Raw genomic sequence first — 23,785 nt, 5'->3', positions numbered from 1 at the left:
ATTATCCCACATTTCCGAGCCGTCCCGGTCGCTGCTCCACCCCCTCTGCTGATCCGGGAAGGGCTGCAGACTACCACATGCCTCCTCCGATACATGTGGAGTCGCCAGCCGCTTCTTTTCACCTGACAGTGAGGAGTTTCGCCAGGGGGACGTAGCGCGTGGGAGGTTCACGCTATCCCACTCCCCCAGTCCCCCCCCCAACAAGTGCCCCTACCGACAAGAGGAGGCGGTAGTACCACGACCAGGCTACATACCCACATCCGGCTTTCCACCCGCAGAAACGGCCAATTTTGTCTGTGGGGACGACCGACCGAGCCAGAGGTAACGTGGGGATTCGAACCAGCGATCTCCGTGTTGGTAGGCAACGGAATAGATCGCTACCCTACCCGGACGCCCCCACAAACGTGGAATTTGACTCTGGTTTCACACAGCCACAGCTCAGTTCCATCAGTTCCATCACGATCAGGAACTCTTCGAGAAACATCCAGTCCCCACCACAGCGACAAGGTTCTCCAAAGTTGCTGCTTTTGATTGGTTGTCCACCTGCTGGTGTGTTTGTTTCACAGCGGTCCTCAAACACCCCCTTTGGATCGTACAATATGGTACGGTGTCCGCAACAGCATGTGACAAAGGGAAAAGGGCTCTTTCCCAAGCTTAGCCTGGCGTACCCGAATGGCTGTGAAAGTGTACACAGAATTACACACAGAACTGAAAGAAAAACCGGAAGGCAGTGGTGGGGGGTGGGGGGTGGGTGGGGGGTAGGCTTTTAAAAAAGAAAGGAAGCTTCTCCACAAGTTAGTAGAATCGCTTCCAGTCGGCCACACATAATGGCGCTGTCGGGGCCGTGTTGGGCATGCAGATGGTGCTGTGGTTTACCCCATGCCAAATAGGTGGGCTTAGCCATCCATTAGATGCTTCAATAACTTCAAAAAACTATTTCCAATCTTCTGTGTTGCTTCAAACAGTGACCATCCACCCAACTTTTACTAATCCATCATAGATAGGCAGGGAGAGAATGAGAGTGAGAGAGAGAGAGAGAGAGAGAGAGAGAGAGAGAGAGAGAGAGAGAGAGAGAGAGAGAGCTAGAGAGAGAAAGAGAGGTAGATAGAGGGAGAGAGATAGAGACAGAAAGAGAGGAGAGAGAGAGTGAGCGAGAGAGGGAGAGAGAGGGAGAGGAAGAGCGAGACGGAGACAGAGAGGATTGATAGAGGTAGAGGGAAGGAGGGAGAGCGAGAGAGGTAGAGGGAGATGGAGGGAGGGAGAGAGAGCGAGAGAAAGAGAGACAGAGATATTGCAGTCACCAAGGAGACGGTCTATAATTCTCCCGTTGACACTTTCCTTTACAGGCGATTTCAGTGAAACTCTTAATCAAAGCCTCCGTGCGGGAGAGCATATTTAGGATAGATGTTCTGCGCTTAAACTAAATGAATCTCATCTTTTGTCATTAGCGAGTACCCCTTTATCGCCAAGCCCCACCCCACCGGCCCCAAACCCCCATTGACAGAGTTGATAGAGAGCCCCGTTGGAATGTGAGAGGGATGCCTCCTGTCATGTACAGCCATTCAACTGGAAGTATGCACTGTGGCCCTTTGGTGAATGACATAATACTGTGTCTAGAAGACAATGTCGGCTAATGATGAACAATTCACTAACTGTCAGGGTACGCTTGTATCCTGTGCTCCATCCAAACTGCATACCAGCTGAGTGCTATTGTTGGCAACGACAACAGTCTGGCATAATCGCAGCTAATGGGGCCATAATGGAGAGTGTCACAGAGCAATCAATCTAAGAGGGACGGCAGAACGAGGAGAACATCCTTTACTAATGAATTCCTGCAACTGTAAAAGAAAATGTTGTTCTTACAGTAACTCCGCCAGCCCAAACGACGACTTGAGTCAATTAAAAAGGAAAAAAAACTACCTTGAGGTTTTGAATCACAACATGTACACAATAGCGCCACCGTCGAGGTGATAATCCAGCATCCTTTCTCCCTCTCCGACACATTCTCTTCCTCCACCTTCTCTCAACTGAATTATCACGGCATCCGTTGTCAGAAGCGCAGTAGTTTTATGCCACCTATAAGATAAAGGGGGAAAAAGAGAGATGTGTTTGTTTTCTTCCCAGCGTTCTCTGGCCCAGGGCTAAAAGGAAGCTAATCCATTCAGAGCGAGAATATCTGGTTCACCCTTGCAGACTCGTAGTGCAAACAGAGGGAAGAAAATGAGATCGCAGGATGCAGGAGATTGCACCATGCATGCTTTGTGTGGATGCCTGCACAGTCAGGGACGGGCTGTTTTTCCACCTGCCGCTCGCTGTGCTCCCAGGACATCCCTGTGTCACTCGTTCTGACCCAGATGTCAACCTTCCCCGGCCCCGCCGCCAGACATACAGAGAATCTGCCGGGCCAATAAGGAGGGAGGGGAGGAAGAAGGGAGAAATCGAATTTAGGGTCCGGGTCTCGCATGATGTTAGGAGACATTTCTATCTATTTGCGCCAGTGCTGACAAACGCAAAGTGACATGGCTGCCATGTTGTGACTAACTCCACATGTCACCCCCATCCCTTCTCTTGTCCAAACACAGTGATTCACCCACTGCACCGCAGTGCACCACCCACACTTCAAAGTCCACCTTTCCCTTTTATTCACTTTAGCATTCTTCTTCTTTTTTGTTTACCCCCTTTTTCTTCCCAATTGTACTTGGCCAATTACCCCACTCTTCCGAGCTGACCCAGTCGCTGCCCCACCCCTTCTGCTGATCCGGGGAGGGCTGCAGACTACCACATGCCTCCTCCGATACATGTGGGGTCGCCAGCCGCTTCTTTTCACCTGACAGTGAAGAGTTTCGCCAGGGGGACGTAGCGCGTGGGAGGATCGCGCTATTCCCCCCAGTCCCCCCCCTCCCCAAACAGGTGCCCCCAACCGACCAGCGGAGGCGGTACTGCAGGGACCAGGACACACACCCACATCCGGCTTCCCACCCGCAGACACGGCCAATTGTGTCCCAAGCCGGAGGTAACGCAGGGATTCGAACCGGCGATCCCTGTGTTGGTAGGCAACGGAATAGACTGCTATGCTACCCGGACTCCCTGTACTATTCTTCTTTATCACAAAATGTATCTGTGTCCTTTTCAGCACCGTGGGTATTATATCTCATTGTATTCCACGGCACCAGAAATAACTTGGCCTTCCTTCCCAGTCGTCGACATTGATTTTGGCCCACACCACCCCCCTCAGAGGACCCTGCTGTAAGAAGCCATGATGAAGACAGCAAAATTATTTAGAGTAGCTTAGATGGACCTCCAGAAGATTTTCCATTCGTTGCAGGTTGGCCTCCCCTGAGCGCAGGGATCAATAGTGCCTTGTTGCAGATGCTGAAAGGGAGGACTGCCTGGCCGGATTTGCAGTCAGCCTGTGCCGTAGCTTTGTTATTAACCACAGGCTCTGGGAGCTTTCCTTTCTTATCCAGTAGAGAGCACGAACAATGTTTAGATGAATGTGAAGGGGGGATACGTTTGTTTTCCTCATTGCTGCTGAGGACGATGCTTCAAATGCAAAAAATAAAAAACAAAAGACCCTCACAAAAGAGACACCCGAGTTGAGAGAGCAATTTTGCACAGAGACCCTTTGTGTTTTGTATTCATTCATCTAATCTTATTTTGAACAAGACATGTTTTACAGTCTTGCACTGAGGGACGGAGTTTGCTGCACAAGGATAAGTCAAGTCAATTTTATTTGTACAGCCCAATATCACAAAATACAAATTTACCTCAGGAGGCTTTATAGCAACACAACATCCTCTCATTAGACCCTCACATCAGATAAGGAAGAACTCCCTAACCGCCCCCCCCCAAAAAAACAAAAAACAAAACGTCATATATTATATTATATTATATTATGAGGTTTATATATATAATTATTATATATTTTTTATATAACCCTGTGATGGCCTGGCAGCCTGTCCGGGGTATTTCCCCGCCTGCCGCCCAATGACTGCTGGGATTGGCTCCAGCATACCCGCGACCCTGAGAGCAGGATAAGCGGTTTGGATAATTCCGCTCCTCAACTAATGAGGAGCGGAATTAACACAGATGCAGGAAAAGTAAAAGTTTTGATACATTGCAGTATTGATTATATATATATAAAATAAGCTCTTATCACATCTTCCAAACATGACTGATAATGATATTAATAACAGCTCATCATGTTTTACCACATACAGCAACTGAACAGCATGCGGAGAGCTCAATATTTCTGCCATATCAAGTGATACACTGTCCATCTTCCTATATAATATAATGTTTGCATACCCCTGCCCAAGTAGAATAGAGACATGCAGTAGATCTTTCTACAACCACTGCATGCTACACAGAATGCTGCAGAGAGAGGGAGGGGGGGAACAAACATTTTTTGTGGCACATTTCAGTACCACATAGTACTTCAGGTTAGAACAAATAAGAATCAAACCAACCATAAGGACACACATAGATACCTATTAAATCCCACAAAAGAAAATACAAATTGACAAATGCAAGTTACATATCTACATATAAACCCCATCACATTTGTGTCAGGAATAACATAAGACAAACTAGCTTCCTGCAAGCTGCAGACTACATGTATGAGACCACGAGCGGCACAATTTACCCTGATCAACAATAAGCCTGGAGAAGCTAATGAGTCTTTACCATATGGTGCAGATAACATGAGGGTAAAGCCAAGTGGCAATAACAGAATTATTTTGAGACATTTCCTGCCATAATTGGGCCATTTTAATGTTTATATTGGCTGTTAACCTTTAAGAAATGGAGGTAAAGTCGACAGTCCTGGTGAAAAGATGAAAGGGTCATTCCATATCAAATGGAGACGTTCAGCTTTACAGGCTTTTAAGATCTAAATGGGTTTCCGAGATGTCAGTTTAACCTTAGATGTTTTGACATTTTGCTCGCTTTATTTGCAATGGGTTTAATTCTTTCCTCCACTGTCACAAAGCAGTATCGCTTTGGATGGGCAGTAAACAAGTTAGTATGCCACCTTAAAAAATGCCTCAGATAGTTTTGCAAGATGTACATCGCAGGTTGTATTTCTCAAATCAATATCCACCCGTCCAAACCCTATTGTCCCTGCCCTCTTGGTTTTCAAACTATAGATCTGTCTCATTGCAATAAGTATTATGTTCTCCATCGAATTCCTCCACAGCCACGCCCTCCATCATCATTGTGCACTCCTTGTGCAGAGCGCAGATCAATTACAAGCCAGCCTGCCAAGTGATCAAGTCTATAATAACACAGTCTCTCCATCTTGTCCTCTGCTGCAGTAAATTACCTGGGCCCCAGGACAAAGCTCATCTTTCCCTCCCTCGACCCTGGAGGGATCTTTATTAATGCCTAGGCTTTACATCAAATATAGTCAGGTGGCCTGGTAATGAGATCACAAGCCAAGCCTGGCCTGATTTAAATGCTAAATACGGGTTAGAACGAGCCAATGATCTAAACACACTTCATGGGCTGGGTGTAATGATAATGTGGAACCTCGTGTTCTGAAAGCGAGAGAGCGAGAGAGAGAAAGACAGAGCGAGGGTAAAGGGTTGTGAAGGAGAGAGTGACAGAGAAACTAAATGTGAATCTAAAACATTCTGGTGTGGGAAGTTTGCTGTGAGAATTCACGCTTGCGGCGGCCTCACCCAGTACCGTCCATGCAGTGTCTTTGTCCACGTCTAAGTTTGTCTTCATTTGATGGCTGGGAGAGCTGGCGCTGGATCGGCTGGGAGAGCTTGGTCTTGCTGTGTCCTGTGGACCCAGGGACCACAGCCTTGTCTGGAGCTGTGCCCGAAGAGGTAACACCAAGGGTGGTCTGACAGGACGTGGAAGCGGGGCAGGCTAAGCTAACTGCTAGCCTATTCAGACCGGCAGTTCCATAACACCGAGGGTGGTCTGGCGGCGGCCTCGCCTAGCCTTGACTGTGTTTTTAGTGTCGTCGTATGGAGTGCGGGGAGGTGTGGCAAAGGTGTCTGTCTGGGAGAGCTTGGTCTGCTGCATCCTGTGGGCCCAAGGACTACGGCACTGACTGGAGCTGCGCCTGAAGAGGAAACACCGAGGGGCAGTCTGACAGGACGCGGAAGTGGGGCAGGATAAGCTAACTGCTAGCCCATGCAGACCGGCAGTTCCGACAGTCATCCTGGTTGGCGTTCATTCTCCTGGACAGTGATATTTTTCTTTTTTTTTGTTTAATTTATTTATACATGTTAGTTTTGATATGTGTTCTTGTAGTTTTTGGATGTGTTTTTGTCTTTGTGTTGCACTGCTGTGGGCTGGGGGAAAAGATGATTCGTTTCATTTCATGTGCACAAGAGCATGAAATGAAAAGACAAAGTGTTTCTGATTCTGATTCTGATGCTGTCATTACGTTGTTACTAGATGATAATGCCATGCAATCAGAGGAAAAGTGCTAAACAGGGGAGTTCTATTAATAAAGGGTGCTTTATCTTTGCATCATATATCACCACTCATTACTGCAGAGGCTTTTTGATGAAGACTTTTTTCACCCTCATGAGTGAAAAGTCTCGTGGTTATAAAGCTACTTAGTGCCCCTGAAGTACTTTTAGTCATCTGCTGTCTGGCAGCCAAGAGCCAAACCAACCCATTCTTTCTCCTTCTCCCTCCCGCTTCCAAAATATACCCAATTACTTGGCCCTAGGGCTAAATGTGGGCTTTTGAAAAGTTGAAGGGAGAAGACGAATAGGAAAACAACAAACTTGTGGTAATTAAACATCAAGGATGTGGAGAAGGGAAGTGCTAATCCGCCCAACTCAGCTGATTCCACCATTCCAAAAGCATTTACACTTTCATTAAAGAGTGCAGCCGAGTGGAACAGAATCATTTAGAAGGCCCTGCATAAACACGAGGAGTGAACCTGTGGCGCTCTACAGTTCAGAATACAATAATTAGGACTACTCGGAAACACAGAGGGTATTCACACAGTAATATTTTATTTTCAATATCTTCTAACAACAGAAACAATCCATGCTTCGGGTAAAAGGTTTAGTCAACCCACTCTTCTTCCAAATACACGACATGCCAATGAGAACTTTCACACACAATTATTTTGGACGTCCACATTTCAAAGTTAAGGGCATGAATGTGGAAAAAAAATCAAACATCTGAAAAAGTTTTTACCATTATCTAGTATCATTAACTAATTGGTTCCCCTATGAATTCTTAATGCAATGTGCGCAATTTCCCTTGCTGCCATAGATACAAGGGCTGAAAATGTCAAAATACTTTGTAGAATAAGAGATCACTCAAATCTATTTTAATGAACTTGATGTAGCTGGGGGATTTCGAAATGCAATACCTCATTTTGCCTGAAATGAGCAGGGATGCTCCCTGCATGGGGTCATGTGTGACTGGGAGTAGGGATCGATATTCAGGGAAATCTGTTCCACCAATTCCCCGCCTCAAGACCATGTATCACTTCAGGGAAAATGCCGGTAAGGCTGTGTTGTAAATGAAAGCAGCAACATTGCAGGGACGCGCAAGTAAAGGGTTATGTCTGTCTGACGAAAGATGCTTTCACGTGGAGCGAGCGAACCAATCACAAGACTCCGCTGATGACGTAGTATTTGAATCTGTGACGGTTGCTTTGCCTCGCGGGTGATTTCATAACTGCAATACATTATCCTTATTTTTTTCAAGAATGACTAGAAAATGGGGCGTCCAGGTGGCGTGGCAGTCTATTCCATTGGCAACCAACACAGGGATCGCCGGTTCGAATCCCCGTGTTACCTCCGGCTTGGTCGGGCGTCCCTACAGACACAATTGGCCGTGTCTGCGGGTGGGAAGCCAGATGTAGGTATGCGTCCTAATCGCTGCACTAGCGCCTCCTCTGGTTGGTCGGGGCGTCTGTTCGGAGGGAGGGGGAACTGAGGGGGAATAGCGTGACACCCCACCCCCGCGCTACCCCCCCCTGGCGAAACTCCTCACTGTCAGGTGAAAAGAAGCGGCTGGCGACTCCACATGTATCGGAGGAGACACGCTAGTCTACAGCCTCCCCCGGATCGGAAGAGGGGGTGGAGCAGCGACGGCTCGGAAGAGTGGGACAGTTGGCCGGATAAAATTGGGGGGGGGAAAGGGGGGGTCACAAAAAAAAGAAAAGAAAAGGAAAAAAGAATGGCTAGAAACTGGACAGATTCCCAAAGGAGCTCTTTTCAGTCCGTGCAGTGGATGAAGTTGATAGGCAGCTGTCTGGAACAGCGAGAGATGATATAGTGTACCAGAAAACACCAGGAATTCTACATGAAGGCGGCATGATGAGGCAGAAGAGCTAAGTCTTACGTAAGCTGAAAAGTCTTCAGAAAAAGGTTTTGCAGATAAATGACCACCACGGGCAGAGTAACGTGAGACTGAACTGGTCATATTTTGATTATGCCAGTGTAGCCCCTTTTACCCCGCGACAATAGAGGCAGGGCCGTAGGTTCTCTCACTATAATCTTAGTTTGGGTTTCCTAATTATACCAATTCCCATGAAATGAATAACCTTTAGATGAATCATCATACAAGACAAAGTTGTAACTCGAAATATTTAGTTATTGTAAAAAAACAAAATAAATGGTGCACTTTCACTATATCAGGCTCAATACAGTTGAAATACCAAATTAGGGTACCTTTTTCAATATGCCAAATCAAACACATTAAACATTAATTAAACTAACGCCGGCATCTATCAAGCTAATAAAGAGGTCCTCAAAGACCCACCCTCGCTGCAGGCCTGATTTCACGTGTCCGACCGATGTTCTTCACTCGCGAGCAAAACGGACAAACGTACTCACTCGGTTCAGGGGAATGGCGGTTCCGGAATGTTCGGGAAATGATGGTGCGCGCGCATGGTCCAGGCGCGGGTGAAAACGAGACGAAAGACTTGTTCCCACGTGAGAACCCCACGTAGCCGGAGGAAGTGTGAGCGAACCCTGGCGTCTCCACCCGCCATCTGGTGTGTCTGGTCCCGTGCCGAGTCCTCTTTCAGTTGCTGCGTATGCTCACTGAACTAGCAAATCAGGCTACTACATCAGCTAGCTTAGCTAACTAGCTGCTAACGACGTGACGCAGTAACAGCTAACCGACGTTCACCTTACACCCACCAGTATCACACTTACAGCTTACACCTTCGAATATTGAGCGATTAAAGTTGTAAACTATAAGACTGACGTTTGCTACGTTTTCTAACTATCTCCCCCTCACCAGCCTCGAATCTACCGTCTTACCCCGCCGCTCTTCTTCTTCTTCCCCCATCTTCCCAACCGCTTCCGCTCCCTTCACCGCGACCCTTCCGCCTTACTCCTCATTGGCCTTATGTACAACAGGCAAGTCGAATAAGAAAACATATATATGTAACCGCGGGTTTGTAGATGTCGCCTATACTGTATGAAACTATAAAATAACAAATACGGAGGTTCCACTTTCACACGAGGACCACTTTATTTGGACTCTTCCCCCAACAGAACTCCACAGCAACATCACTGCGTACAGCACTTCCGCTCTCTCTTCAGCCTTCAAAATAAGAGCTCAATGCATATACTGTGGCAACAGCTTATAACAGGAACTTAAAATCACTAACAGGCTAAGTCCAGAAAAATAGGTTACATACCTCCCCTCCTACAAAAAGAAACGTCCTCGTTTCAAAACAGTAACACTATAAGTGCAAAAAAACACAGGCTTATCCAAAACATTATCAACCTGTCCTCCTAAATATACATAGCAGAAAACACACCCTGAAACCAAAAAAAGTGCATATCAATCTGCGAACCCCAGAAGGAACCCAACACAATAAAACAAAATCTTAACAATAACATTATGCATGTTATCCCTCACGTCATTGCACAGTCTCAATAAAGTATGCCACACTATGCCCCACGTACACCGGAAAGTTCTGATACACCATAGCATCCAGACATACTATATACATATGAGAAGAAAAAAATTGTACCATCACAGTAAAAAACATGTCAAGTGACCCCGACAAACATTCAACAGAAATTCCAACAGTCATATTGACTTGTCTGTGATGTTTCTTGTTTTTTGTTTTTCAAACAGCTAACCAAATGTGACAAAGTCCTTGAAACGAAGTGGTTTTCTCACAATCCTCCCAGAACGAGCAACAGTCTGTAGTGGCTCACTGGTGCCTGTAATCCGAACAGTCCCTGTGTCACCAGAGGCCAGCAGCTCCTCAGCCACAAAGTCCCTCTCTGGCGACCTCTCGTCCAGCAGCGAGGGAGCATGAAGAGGAGAAGCCGGCAGGCTATCTGAAAAACCAGCAGCCACCGGTAGTGTGTATGGTTTCAGTCTATCATAATGGACGACCTGCCCCTGTCCATCAAAGTCCAAAGGGCTGCCAATATGATAGGTGAGTCCAGGTTTACCCTCAGAGCCCAACACAGACAGGACCCTGTAGGGCCCCTTCCAGTGGGGAGCAAGTTTCATACGGTCCTCTGTCGGATTATGCAGCCATACCAGATCCCCTTCTGCATACGGCTGGTGACGGACCGTTCCATCATAGTACAACTTCTGCTTCTCGTGAGCGTCAGCGCCACCCTGCCTGGCACCAGCAAAAGCAGTCTCCAGCCTCTCTGCCAGAGAGGCCACAAAGTCAGCATGAGAAAGAGGTAAGTCCGAACGCACCAACTGAGATGGCACCAACACATCCACTGGAACACGAGCCTCCCGTCCGTGAGTTAGATAATACGGAGTGTAGTTGGTGCAGGCATGAACAGATGTGTTATAGGCGAAAGCCACCTGTTTCAGATAATCGTCCCACTCACCACCACAGGCGAGCAATGATTTGGCCAGCTGGTCAATGAGGGTGCGATTAAAGCATTCAACCATTCCGTCCGACTTGGGATTATAAGGTGTAGTGCGTGTTTTCTTAATTCCCAGGAGCTGACACAGTCTTTGAACAATCTCAGCTTCAAATTGCCGGCCCTGATCACTGTGGACTTCAGGAACGCCATGCACCAGCACATAGTCTTCAAACAAACACTGTGCTACTGACTGGGCCATTTGGTTAGGGAGAGCATACAGATTCACATACTTGGTAAAGTAGTCTTCCACTACTAACACATACCTGTTTCCCTTAGAAGTCACTGGCAGTTCAAGGATGTCAGTTGCCCCTCTCTGGAATGGCCAAGTTGCTCGGACGCTCCCCATCTGTGCATGATGCTTAGGCACCGGGGCCTTGCGGGTTTGACATGGGATGCACTGCTCACACCACTGTTGAATATCTTTGAACATGAAAGGCCAGTAGCAAGTTTTCCTTGCACGTTCGCACACACGTTCCACTGAGAAATGTGCCAATGTAAAGCCCCCATGCAGATGCTGCAGCACATCAGGGACCACCGAGGAGGGCATGACAACCTGACACAGAGCATCTCCAGTGAGGGGAGAGTTCACCGCCCTGCAGAGTAGTCCATTAACAACAGAGAGGCGGGGATATTCAGTCCATAATTTCTAAGCCACCGGGAGCTACCTCTCATCCACCCCCTAGGTGGCCGAGAACCACTCCTCTCCATCCAGTTCAATACCTGCCTAATATCTGTGTCAGCCCATTGTAGCGCCCTCATTTCCGTTCCATCATGTGACAGTGCATGCATGAAAGACAAATCCTGCGTCTCACTGCTCCTCTCCACACGCTGTTCCCCTGCATCGAAGTCAGAGGTCTGGGGGTTCCCAGCGGGTGCTTGAAGCAGCTGAGTGTCTGTTTGGGGAACATTTGGCCCTTCCTCCGAGCCTATGACATTCACTTGTTTTGGCTGCCGCGTGGTGACATTTACCACCCTGAGCTCGGGGTCCTGAGGACGCCGTGAGAGTGCATCAGCATTAGTATGTCGTTGCCCGTCCTTGTGCTGTGTAATCCAGTTATAAGGGTCTAGTTCCAATACCCATCTCGCTCTGCGTCCCGTGGGATCCTTGTCAATAGAAATGCCGCGCAGGCCCAGCAGAGGCTTGTGATCAGTTACGATGGTAAAGGCAGCTGATCCAAAGTAATGTCTGAATTGGCGTATAGCCCACACTACAGCCCACAGTTCTCTGTCAAATGTAGACCAACGCCGTTCCGGGGAAGTGAGCGATTGGCTAGCGTATGCCACCACTCGCTCCAGTCCGTCCCTGTCCTGAGCCAATACAGCCCCAACTGCTTCCATGGAGGCATCCGTGTACACTTTAAAGGGGATGTTAAAGTCAGGCATGGTGACAACCGGAGCAGATGAAAGCACCCCTTTCAGGTACTCAAAGGCTGTGTTACACTCAGTTGTCCATCTGAAAGGTATGTCTTTGCAGGTGAGGTGATGCAGAGGAGCTGCAAGCTGGGCAAAGTCCTTAACAAAGCGTCTGTAGTAAGAGCAAAGGCCCACAAATGCTCTCACTTCAGTTGGATTCTGTGGTGTGGGCCAGGTTCTGACTTTATCTGTGTTTCGAGGGTCGGGCTGTAAGCCATGGCAAGAAACAACATGTCCCAGGAACACTACATGATCTCGAGCCAGGTGACACTTCTTAGAATTCAGCCTGAGCCCGGCTGCCTGAATCCTGGAGAAAACTTCACGCAAACTGGAAAGATGGTCCTCAAAGGTGGGGCTGTATATTAGAATGTCATCGAGGTACACCATACACACCTGCCATGGGAGTCCTCTGAGCACCAGCTCCATCATGCGCTGGAATGTTGCAGGTGAGTTAGTAAGGCCCATTGGCATCGACCGCCACTGATAGAGGCCCCGGCCCGTTGTGAAGGCAGTTTTCTCCCTGTCTCCCTCAGCAACCTCGACCTGCCAGTATCCATTAGAGAAGTCCAACGTGCTGAACCACAGGGAGCCCGCCAGTGCATTCAGGGTCTCGTCCACCCTGGGGAGAGGATGAGAGTCTTTCATGGTTATACTGTTCAGGCGACGATAATCAATGCAGAACCTCCACTCACCATTCTTCTTCTTTACAAGGACAACAGGCGAGGCCCAGGGGCTGCAGCTTTCCTCAATCACCCCGTCAGCCAGCAGGGCGGCCACCTGCCTGTCTGTTTCCTCTCTCTTTTCTGGTGAAGTCCAGTAGGCGCGCTGCCGTAGAGGAGGATGATCACCGGTCTTGATGTGATGTTGGATAACTGTGCATTTGCCAGTCCCTCCTTTTGATGTGCTGAATATCTCCTGATACTCTGCCAGCAGTGCAGCCAGTTGTGCTTTCTGTTGCTGACTAGCGGGAGACTCCTCCAGTGACACAAAAGGCACATCACTGGATGAAATGGCAGAGACAGTCTCCGTCGGAACCTGTGGGAGTGACACGATTTCGGACTCATCCACAGAGAAAAACTCCCCCAGGCGCACGCCTTCCCTCAGTATAATGTCCTAATTTGTAGGGTTCAACACACGGGCTATGGTGACCCCGTCTTTCACAGATGTCACTGTGTGAGCTATGACACACTCACTTTTGCCTTTGAGGTTGGGTGATAAGTAGCCCACAAAGTCAGGGAGCTGGTCAACGGGCCCAGGTGGGGACACACTCACAGGTACCAGCGTCTCAGTGAGGGGGGGCAGTGTCATGACAGTGGCGATGGAAACATTACAACACTCAGGAATCAGGTCTTTGCCACTCAGAAGTGGAAGTACAGTGTCCCATAGCTGCAGTTTGCCAGGGGCATAATCCAGGAGGGCGTGATTTGTGACAAGAAAGTCCAGGCCCAGCAGGGGAAACTTTGTTTTTCCTCTCCGGAAAATGGCGGCGGGAGTTCAATCCTCACGTTGCTGGCGAACGGCTTTTCTCCACGTCGCTCTCTGTCATTATAGTCCAGCGGATCCTCGTATTTCCACATGTTGCTCCTCAATTATCTCAGAAGACAGCAGCAAGATGAGTGAAGTCTTCGTGCACACACCGCGCCGGGTTTCCGACACGACGAAGCTCCGCCGTTGCTAGCTGAGGCTAACTGAGAGGCTAACTGACTCTCCGAACCTTTCTTTTCGGTAATTTAAATGTCTTTCTTTTGCGGGACGTTGGAACAAGCATCCCACCGCTGCCACCAATGTAACCGAGGGTTTGTAGATGTCGCCTATACTGTATGAAACTATAAAATAACAAATACGGAGGTTCCACTTTCACACGAGGACCACTTTATTTGGATTCTTCCCCCAACAGAACTCCACAGCAACAACACTGCGTACAGCACTTCCGCTCTCTCTTCAGCCTTCAAAATAAGAGCTCAAGGCATATACTGTGGCAACAGCTTATAACAGGAACTTAAAATCACTAACAGGCTAAGTCCAGAAAAATAGGTTACACATATATATACATATTTCAATATAGTACAACTATACCAAAATAATAAACTTTATGAAACCAAAATAATAACCGGGTTACGCCAGTCAATTTGAGGGAGGAGCCATCTTGCAACCCCCCCTGTGCTGGTGATCAGTTTGGATGTGGGCGGGGAGACCACCCAGCTATTGCGGCATTACCACGACATGTATATAAAGGGACAAAACTGAAATGTTCCTGAATGTAGCTGCATGTGTGAATACTGAAAATCACTAGCGGTGCCTTAAAGGTTATCCCAGTAATTTCCCCAGTAGTTTTTTTTTTAAATCTAATATAAGATATTCATTAGTCTCATTAGGTTTTGCCCTCGTGGTGAATCTCCAGTGGCAATGTTGTTCAGATTAAACCACGTGAGCTGAGGCATCATTTCATCAATTAATAGATGCAAAAATGAATAATGGTAAGTCATAGTTTACTTTTTTGTCACAGCAATTTGTCTTTTCTGCCCAGTGCTTGATGTCTTTTAGAATCTTAAATATATATATAATCCAGTGAGTCAAGTAAATTCTTTATGTGACATATTTTGCTCCTTATTTGATGAGTTTGTTGAGCACTTTCCCTACCATTGAGTGTTTCTTTTAACAAAGATTATATATATATATATATATATATATATATATATATATATATATATGTCTGTGTGTGTGTGTGTGTGTGTGTGTGTGTGTGTCTATCCCATGTGCTTTTTTTTGGGGGGGGGGCCCTTTTTCTCCGAATTGTACTTGACCAATTACCCCACTCTTCCGAGCCGTCCTGGTCTCTGCTCCACCCCCTCTCCTGATCCGGGGAGGGCTGCAGACAACCACATGCCTCCTCCGATACATGTGGAGTCGCCAGTTGTTTCTTTTCACCTGACAGGGGGACGTAGCACGTGGGAGGATCACGCTATTCCCCCCAGTTCCCCCTCCACCTTGTACCCTGTACAGGCCTCCCGACTAGCCAGAGGAAGCGCTAGTGCAGCGACCAGGACTCATATCCACCTCTGGCCTCCCACCCGCAGACATGGCCAACTATGTCTGCAGGGACGCCCGACCAAGCCGGAAGTAACACGGGGATTTGAACCACCAATCCCCGTGTTGGCAGGCAACGGAATAGACCGCTACTCTACCTGGACGCCCTTTTAGAATCTTTTTAGCTAGTTACTATCCACTTACTGCCCATCATGCTAACATGGACTTGGTAAGCCTGCTTGATAGTTGAGTCTGAAAAATTAGGTAATAAATTGACATGGTCCCAATACTATAAACTTGAGATTTTAACTTTATACAAACAGGTACTGGTGAGCAAAAACATTTTCTTTTCAAAGTTGCCTCAAGTGAAGGAGTTCAAGTATCTCGGGGTCTTGTTCATGAGTGAGGGTAGGATGTGGCAGGAGATTGACAGGCGGATTGGTGCAGCATCACCGGTAATGCGGACGTTGTACCGGACCATTGTGGTGAAGAGGGAGCTGAGCCGGAAGGCAAAGCTCTCAATTTACCAGTCAATCTTCATTCCCAATCCTATCGCTTTGGGTAGTGACTGAAAGGGTGAGATCGCGGATACAAGTGGCTGAAATGAGTTTCGTGTCTGGACTCAGCCTTACAGATAGGGTGAGGAGCTCGACATCCGGAGGGAGCTCGGAGTAGAGCCGCTGCTCCTTCGCGTCGAAAGGAGTCAGTTGAGGTGGTTCGGGCATCTGATTAGGATGCCTCCAGGCACGTCCAACTGGGAGGAGACCCCACAGTAGACCCAGAAGTCGCTGGAGGGACTACATGTCCAGTCTGGCATGGGAACGCCTTGGGATCCCCCAGCAGGAGCTGGAGGGCGTTGCTGGGGAGAGGGATGTCTGGAGTGCCCTACTTAGCTTGCTGCCACCGTGACCCGACCCCGGAGAAGCAGGTGATGATGAGATGAGATGAGATGAGATCTTTTCAAATGTGAACTCATCTGTTCATGAAAAAGAATGTGAGAGGTTTAGCCTGAACATTAGTCCTATGTTTAATATATGCCATCAATTAGGAAAATATACATTTTAAAGTTGATTCTGACTTCATCCGTTCCATCGTAGGACGAGGTTCTTGTAAAGATGTATTTGGTGAAGCAGCATTAGCAGGATTCCTTTACTGTGTAACGTCAGTGCAACACTCTGTAAAAAACCCACCTCATCCATTAATGAATACATCAAGCTTTCAATTATGGATGGCAAAGTAACTCATTAATGTCAGCCACTACAGAGAGGCAGTCCACCAGACAAGGGGATTTTTTTTTCTTTTACAGTTCATTAAGTTTTAAAATAAGAAAATCAATGCCTGGAATTCATAACACCGCCTGTGGTTTTGAAAAATATGCTTTCAGTCAGTCGGCAGAAGTGTGAGTCAATCTCAAGTCTCACAAAGCTACCGCTCCCACTTTGGTTTATCGCCACCGGCGTTACGCATCTATTTTTTAATGGTTATGTTTTGTAGGCATGGACGTATTCCAGCATGCCAGTGATGCACATGGCTGCTGCACTGACAAGTGAGGGGTGGAAGGGAGGGAGAAAAGGGTGCCCTTTAAAAAGTACCAGCCACAGAGATGAGTGGAGGGCTTTTTGAGAACATCCACTCAACGACGCCGTCAAAATAAACACTGATTGATTGATTGATTGATTGACACCGTCTTCCTCTACAAAGTGGAGGGTAGACTGACTCCCCACACAGTGCATATTGCCAGCGTTCCCCACACTCCTGGCGGTTATGGCAATGCAGAAAATGGAGACAAAGCATTGTTATTCCAGACATAACCGTGGGCAAATATCAGAAAACTCTACCTCTGACAGCTCATATCCTCTAGGAGAAGATGGGGTGAAGGCTTAAGTCTTCCAAGGCCAAAGTCCTCAACATCCCAACACCCACCTGGTCAATTACAGCAACTGCTCAATACTTGCAACGGTACATTAGAAGCTGGAAATTAAAACGATTGATTCTGAGGATGAGCCAAGCATTTGGGGATATAATGCTGTCTAACAACTTGTCCTTCTCCATGTGCAGTTGATCCAGGACACCCGTTTTTTATTGTCTACCCTGTCTTGTTTTGATTTTATGCAGTTTGATATAGCGCTGCTTGTTTTTAATTGTGTTCTGTAAGGTGTCCTTGGGTGCTCTGAAATATTTTTGATATATTTAATAAATATTGATTAAATTTAATTAATTTAATATTTAATAAAGATGTTTAAATGAATACAACATATTTGTTTTAATAAATAAAAATGTATTATTATTATTACCATTCTTTTAGGGCACTTGTAAGTAAAATGGTAACCTGTCAGCAAACACACTGGCTAACCCAGATGAAAGTGTCAAAATGAGGTTTAATCAACTGTTGACAAGAAAGCAAGGATGGATTTTATCCAAAGCTGTTAACAAAAGTGTGTCACATTACTGACAGAAAACTGTAATTCCCCTATCTTCAACAGGACTGTACGACCATCTCCGGTCATGCTAAAATGTACATTTCTGCTTTTGTTTGACACAAACTGTACTGCTGGAGCCCCTTTAAATGTCACTCTTTCCCTCGGAAACCGAAATTGAAAAAGTATAACAACTTTCAGATGTCTGAATCCCAGTAGAGAGCCAATCAGCATTAGTTTGGCAGCATGGCAGCCCAGTGGTTAATAGCTATTCCTCACAGTAAGAAGGTCCTGGGTTTGAACCCCAGGCCAACCCAGGTCCTCTCTGTGTGGAGTTTGCATGTTCGCCCCGTGTCTGCGGTGGGTTTCCTCCCACCATCAAAAAGACATGCAAGTTAGGGTTAATACTCCTGTCTGTGCCCCTGAGCAAGGCAATGGAAAGAAGAACTGGAGTTGGTCCCCGGGCACTGCAGCTGCCCACTGCTCCTATACAATAGGATGGGTTAAATGCAGAGGACACATTTCTTACAATACAATGACAAGAAAAAAGTTGCTTCGTCTTTCTTCTTCTTTAAAATGAAAACAACCGATGTCAAAGCAAACAGAATGTGCAGGAATTGGACTTTTAAAATGTAATATTTCCCTTGAATGCGAAATGTCTGAATGCCATTGAGGATGTCATATATTTAACACTGCAATGCTTTAGTAATTCATGCATTGTAAAACCCAGAGCTTTTTTTTGGAGGGGTGGGGATGAACGCGCCGGCCTGACTTGCCTGGAGAAAGAGGACACGTGGCAGAGTCAGAAGAATGCATGCTTCCTGCAAATAAGGGGATCTTTAACTACAAATTAGACACAGTCGGGAATCGGGAACACTTTGTCATTTCACGAAATATCGTTTCCCCCAGCCCACAGCAGTGCAACACAAAGACAAAAACACACATCCAAAAACCACAAGAACGCACATACTAACACAAACTATAACATATATATATATATATACAAACTAAACAAAAAAAATAATAAAAAATACCGTCCAAGAGAACGAACACCAGCCAGGATGACTTGTCAGAACTCCCGGTCTGTATGGCTTAGCAGTTAGCTTAGCCTGCCCTGCTTCCGCGTCCTGTCAGACCGCCCTCTGTGCTTCCTCCTCGGGCGCAACTCCAGGCAGGGACCGTGGTCCTTGGGCCCACCGGATGCAGCAGACGAGGCTCCCCCAGCTGATCCAACACCAGCTCTCCCAGCCAGACACCCTCGACGTGCCTCCCTGCACTCCACACGACGACACTAAAAACACCACAGTCGACGCCAGGCAAGGCCGCCGCCAGACCGCTCTCGGTGCTATCGGAACTGTCGGTCTGCATGGGCTAGCCTTAACCTGCCACGCTTCCGCGTCCTGTCAGACCGCCCTCAGTGTAACCTCGTCGCTCGCAGCTCCGGGCACGACCGTGGTCCCTGGGCCCGGACACAGCAGGACCAAGCTCTCCCAGCCGATCCAGCGCCGGCTCTCCCAGCCATCAAACGAAGACAACTCAAACGCAGATGTGGACAAAGACACTGCATGGACGGTACTGGGTGAGACCGCCCCAAACGTGAATTCGCGCCGCCATCTTCCACACTGGAAGTGGCATATTCTTTACCCATCATAAGCCCTTTCTGTTAGCCCTCATAGGCTGAGCAGTGTTGGAGAGTGACCTGGTAGATGAAATATGAACACTCACATTTGGTTTATTTTGATCAATGATGGAATACTTTCAGCTTGATAGATGAGTTGTGTGTTGATGAGTAGGGGTTAGGATTAATGTTTTTTTTTTGTGGTTTTTTTTTTCCAGGGTGCCCAACTCTCACGACTCCATAATTATTTACAATCAATATGGGCAAATGGCAGGTGTAGTAGTCCCTACGATCCAGTGTCATACGAGCAGGAGGTAAAGACGTGGCACATGCCCATTTATTTTCCCTGTGTGCTAACGTGGCCTTTGCTTGCAGCCACTAATTAATACGAAGTATCCTTGCAGCCGAACGGTTTTGTCCTTATCCCCAACGTGCAGGTATACAAACAATCAATGCTTGCCAAGAGCCTGTTCGCTTTTTAATTAGAGCCCGCTTTCAGTTGCACTACAGCCGAAATACTCGGCGACTCTCTCCCGTGTCCTACAACCAGGGCGTGGTGGAGATTACATGTGGTACTTACAGTTGCTGTGCATCCATCTGCAGGCGGCAGCGGGAGCAGGCCACTTAGAAATGGATATCATCTGCGCACACCGATGCGCTGCTTCCAAATGCACAGCGTCCACTCCTGTCCAAGAGGAGACAAATGACAGGTAAATATTACAAACGGCCTGTCACCGCGCTGATCTGACATCCATTTTTCATTTGGTAATAAATGCGGGAGGAGGGTACTTTCCGTTGGGCTCACTGGCGCGTGAATGACTCGGGGAGGAAATAGGCCCAGTAATTATTCTTTCCTCCACTTGTCCCTCCTGCTGCGCCCCACCATTGCTCACCCCACTAGAGATACAGGCTATTGAATCTTGATGAAACCCCGGCATGACGCTAGCAAATCTACCAGTCATGGAGCCTTTGTGGCTGTGTTGAAAGTGATTGCGCCTGCTGGAACATGGGATCTGACTCTGACAGATAGGCAATTATTGGAATTTCAATCATGCAGTCAATATAGGATGTGGCAAGCTGTACTGGGCAGCCAATAGGTAAGAACAAGTGGATTAAGCGCTCCTTTCATGTGTGCCTCTGGCTGATAGAGATGCTATCTGCCAACAGCAAATGTCAGTTATCACAGGGGAACCCTTATCTTAGCAATAAGATATGTTTTCATTATGGATATGTTTTTTATTTTCCAGACAAAGCAAACGGAATGCTGGGAAGGAGCGAGAACAAAATGGCATGTCAAAAACACAACGCAGCGAAGACCTCGCCCAGCCTTGAACTGAAAGCCGATGTGATGCAGCTCGAAAAACGCATGTCCAGAAGCATCTACTTAACGCTCGCGAGTCACAGTCGAGATGTCATGAAAAGCCACAACGCTGACCTCGAGCAGCTCATGCAAACGTGTGGAAATGACCTGCAAGAGGCGGGAGGACTGTGAGCCTCTATTGTATTCATCTGCAGCTTCGTGTTCCGGGCACGTCTGCAACCTACAGCAAAACAAATGTTCAGTGACCTGCGAGAGGGCACTGTCCCGCTGTCCGGCTGCAGAAGCGGGATTCCGCCCCCTGACAGTCTCTTTGAGCACATGAAAGGAATATCAAACAGAATAAATATCCATTATTAACATCCGCCATAACGCGCACACACACTCTATAGCATCACATGTGCTGCTTTCATCTCCTGACAAGACAAATGAGAATGTCTAGCAGTTGTTTGGGGTGCACATCAGCGTAAAACCTGTTGTTTACTGCGGTGCACAGTAAACATCTTCCTTGTGTTGTGGATATGGGAATATTTGCAGGTGTGCCTTTGTCTTTCTGTCCGTCCGTCTGTATGTTTGTGTTTGCCTGTATGTGCGCCAGAGGGAAAAGAGGGAGATTACGTTTGAACGCGGAAGAGGAAACATTAAAGCGAGACAGAGGTGGAGAGAGAGAGAAATCCAGATGGCAGTGCTGGTGTGCATGGGTATACGAAGGGTAGGTCACCCAGTGGCAGGCCAGCTGGGGTAGGTGAGGATCGCGTTCCCTGGGGACTCCACAATCCAACGGGGAGTCCACGGGAAGCCGGGATACCAGCAGAGAGACAGAGTGCCGGCGTGCGACGGGTCCCGAGGCCAAGGCCGAGAGCACAGCTGCTTCGCACCGCTACGGGACAAACTCGCCGCCTCTCAGATTCACAGTGCAGCGCACCCTCTCTGACAAGACCGCCGCCTCTAGCCACACGGTCTTTCAAATGCTTCCTCCGCTGCAGCCCGCGAACCCCCTTCCCATATGTTCCCATGCAGGCGGGCACCTTCCACATGACTCAACTGTGCATGAACTAAGGCCTGCACTCTGTGGTTGGGCAAGATGTCAAAATGTTCCTACCGGCCACCGTCAACTCAGCAACCTGCAACTGCCGATATATTCTTGCCTCGCCCCCCACACGCGTCAGCAATTTTTATCAGATGCAATCATGGAAGAGCTCGTTACAAAAAAAAATAAAAGTAAAAAATGCTGGGCTTTCATCCGCGGTGGCGTAGCGGTCTAAGCATCGGCTGTGTGTCGAGGCAGTTGCCCACTGGAGAGCGGGGTTCGTGCCCCGGTCTCGTCAGATCCGACTATGGCCGGACTCGATGAAGCAGCAACCATTGGCAGTGCTGTCTTCAGGAGGGGGGCGGAGTCGGCTTGTGTTCGACACGTGAATGCGTCTCTGTGTGTGTCGGAAAAAACAGTGGTTCGGCTTGGATTCGCCTTGTCGCGAAAGTGGGGAGGCGGTCTCCTTCGAGACTGCCGGCCGGAGAGATGCAGTTGGCGAACGCATGCAGTACGAGGGTGGGTGTTTGAATTAAAATAGGGATCGATTGGGAGAAAAAAGGGAAAAATCAGAAATAAATTTTATAAAAAAAGCTGGGCTTTCTTCTCCACGTCCGGGTGGCGTAGAGGTCTGTTCGGTTGCCTACCAACACGGGGATCGCCGGTTCGAATCCCTGTGTTACCTCCGGCTTGGTCGGGCGCCCCTACAGACACAATTGGCCATGTCTGCAGGTGGGAAGCCGGATGTGGGTATGTGTCCTGGTCGCTGCACTAGCGCCTCCTCTGGTCGGTCGGGGGGCCTATTCACAGGAAAGGGGGAACTGGGGGAACAGCATGATCCTCCCATGCGCTACGTCCCCCGGGTGAAACTCCTCACTGTCAGGTGAAAAGAAGCAGCTGGCGACTCCACATGTATGGGAGGAGGCATGTGGTAGTCTGCAACCCTCCCCAGATCGGCGGAGGGGGTGGAGCAGCGACCGGGACGGCTCGGAAGAGTGGGGTAATTGGCCGGATACAATTGGGGAGAAAAAGGGGGGGGGGGGATCCACAAGAAAAAAAATTGTTTTTAAACCGGACACAAAGGGGAAACTGAAGGACCTAAATGTTGTTTGTCCTCTTTGCAAACTAGTGGCGCCGGCAAAACATTGCCACCTACCGGTCACTGCCGGTCACTCTGGCCGGTGTTGTGAAAGACTCAGTGCAACAAGCACGTGCATATGGCCCAACTCTATTAGTTCCAACTCGCGCACGCTTTGAATTGCGCTTTACAGGTTAACTATTTAGCAAGCTGAATTCATGAGGAGGGAGACCATTATATTAGCAAAATAAAAGGACAAAAATGGCGCAAACAAAAAAAAAATCGCCCTAAAAAAACAAACCCATCTGCCAACTCAACTCAGCCAATCGCCGTCATATTCGTCTAATCGCCCAAAACTGCACTCAAGCCCATTTTATCTTCCAGTCTCCCCATGCTCTCCTGCCTCCGGGTCTTGCGTCAGCCTCACGGAATTAGAGGCGCTGCGTGTAAATCTACTTCGATCCTGACCTCGAGGTGACCACGAGGTTCAGCATGTGAATGACAGCAACAAAGCAAAGCAAGCGGGGAAATTCAATTCAAATGGAGAGGTAGCAGATACACAGCATGTTGGCCAACATCCACAATCTTAAAAAGCCCTCAGTGTGTAACGATCACGGATGAGTAGACTCGCTAGGCCTTGGCTAACGGGTCGGACGCTTTAGTTGCCTGGTTAGCGCAGTCACACGCGCTTCCGATGGCCTCACGGTCTCACTATCCCACTTCTGACACCAATGTAGCGAAACCAGGGGGCAGCCGGGAACCGCCGCATCCGGGATGCGAACCCGGGTCGCCCGCACCTTTAGTTGACTGTTTAGCACAGTCGCCCGCTGAGTGGACGACCCGGGTTCACGTCCCGGCTGCGGCGGTTCCCGGCTGTTTCGCTACAATATTATCTACTGTGACTGCTGCATAGTTCTCAAAGGCCTGTGAGCGGAAGTCGAGCTTTTTGTTGAACGAGGCGTCAACAACAAAAATAACTCAGCTGCGCTAGTGGAGCCAAAGGGGTGTTGAGGGTGGCACTGGACACCCCTGAA

Source organism: Lampris incognitus, chromosome 19 (genome assembly GCF_029633865.1).
Source record: "Lampris incognitus isolate fLamInc1 chromosome 19, fLamInc1.hap2, whole genome shotgun sequence".
NCBI classification, from domain to species: Eukaryota; Metazoa; Chordata; class Actinopteri; order Lampriformes; family Lampridae; genus Lampris; species Lampris incognitus.
This window is presented reverse-complemented; position numbering follows the sequence as displayed.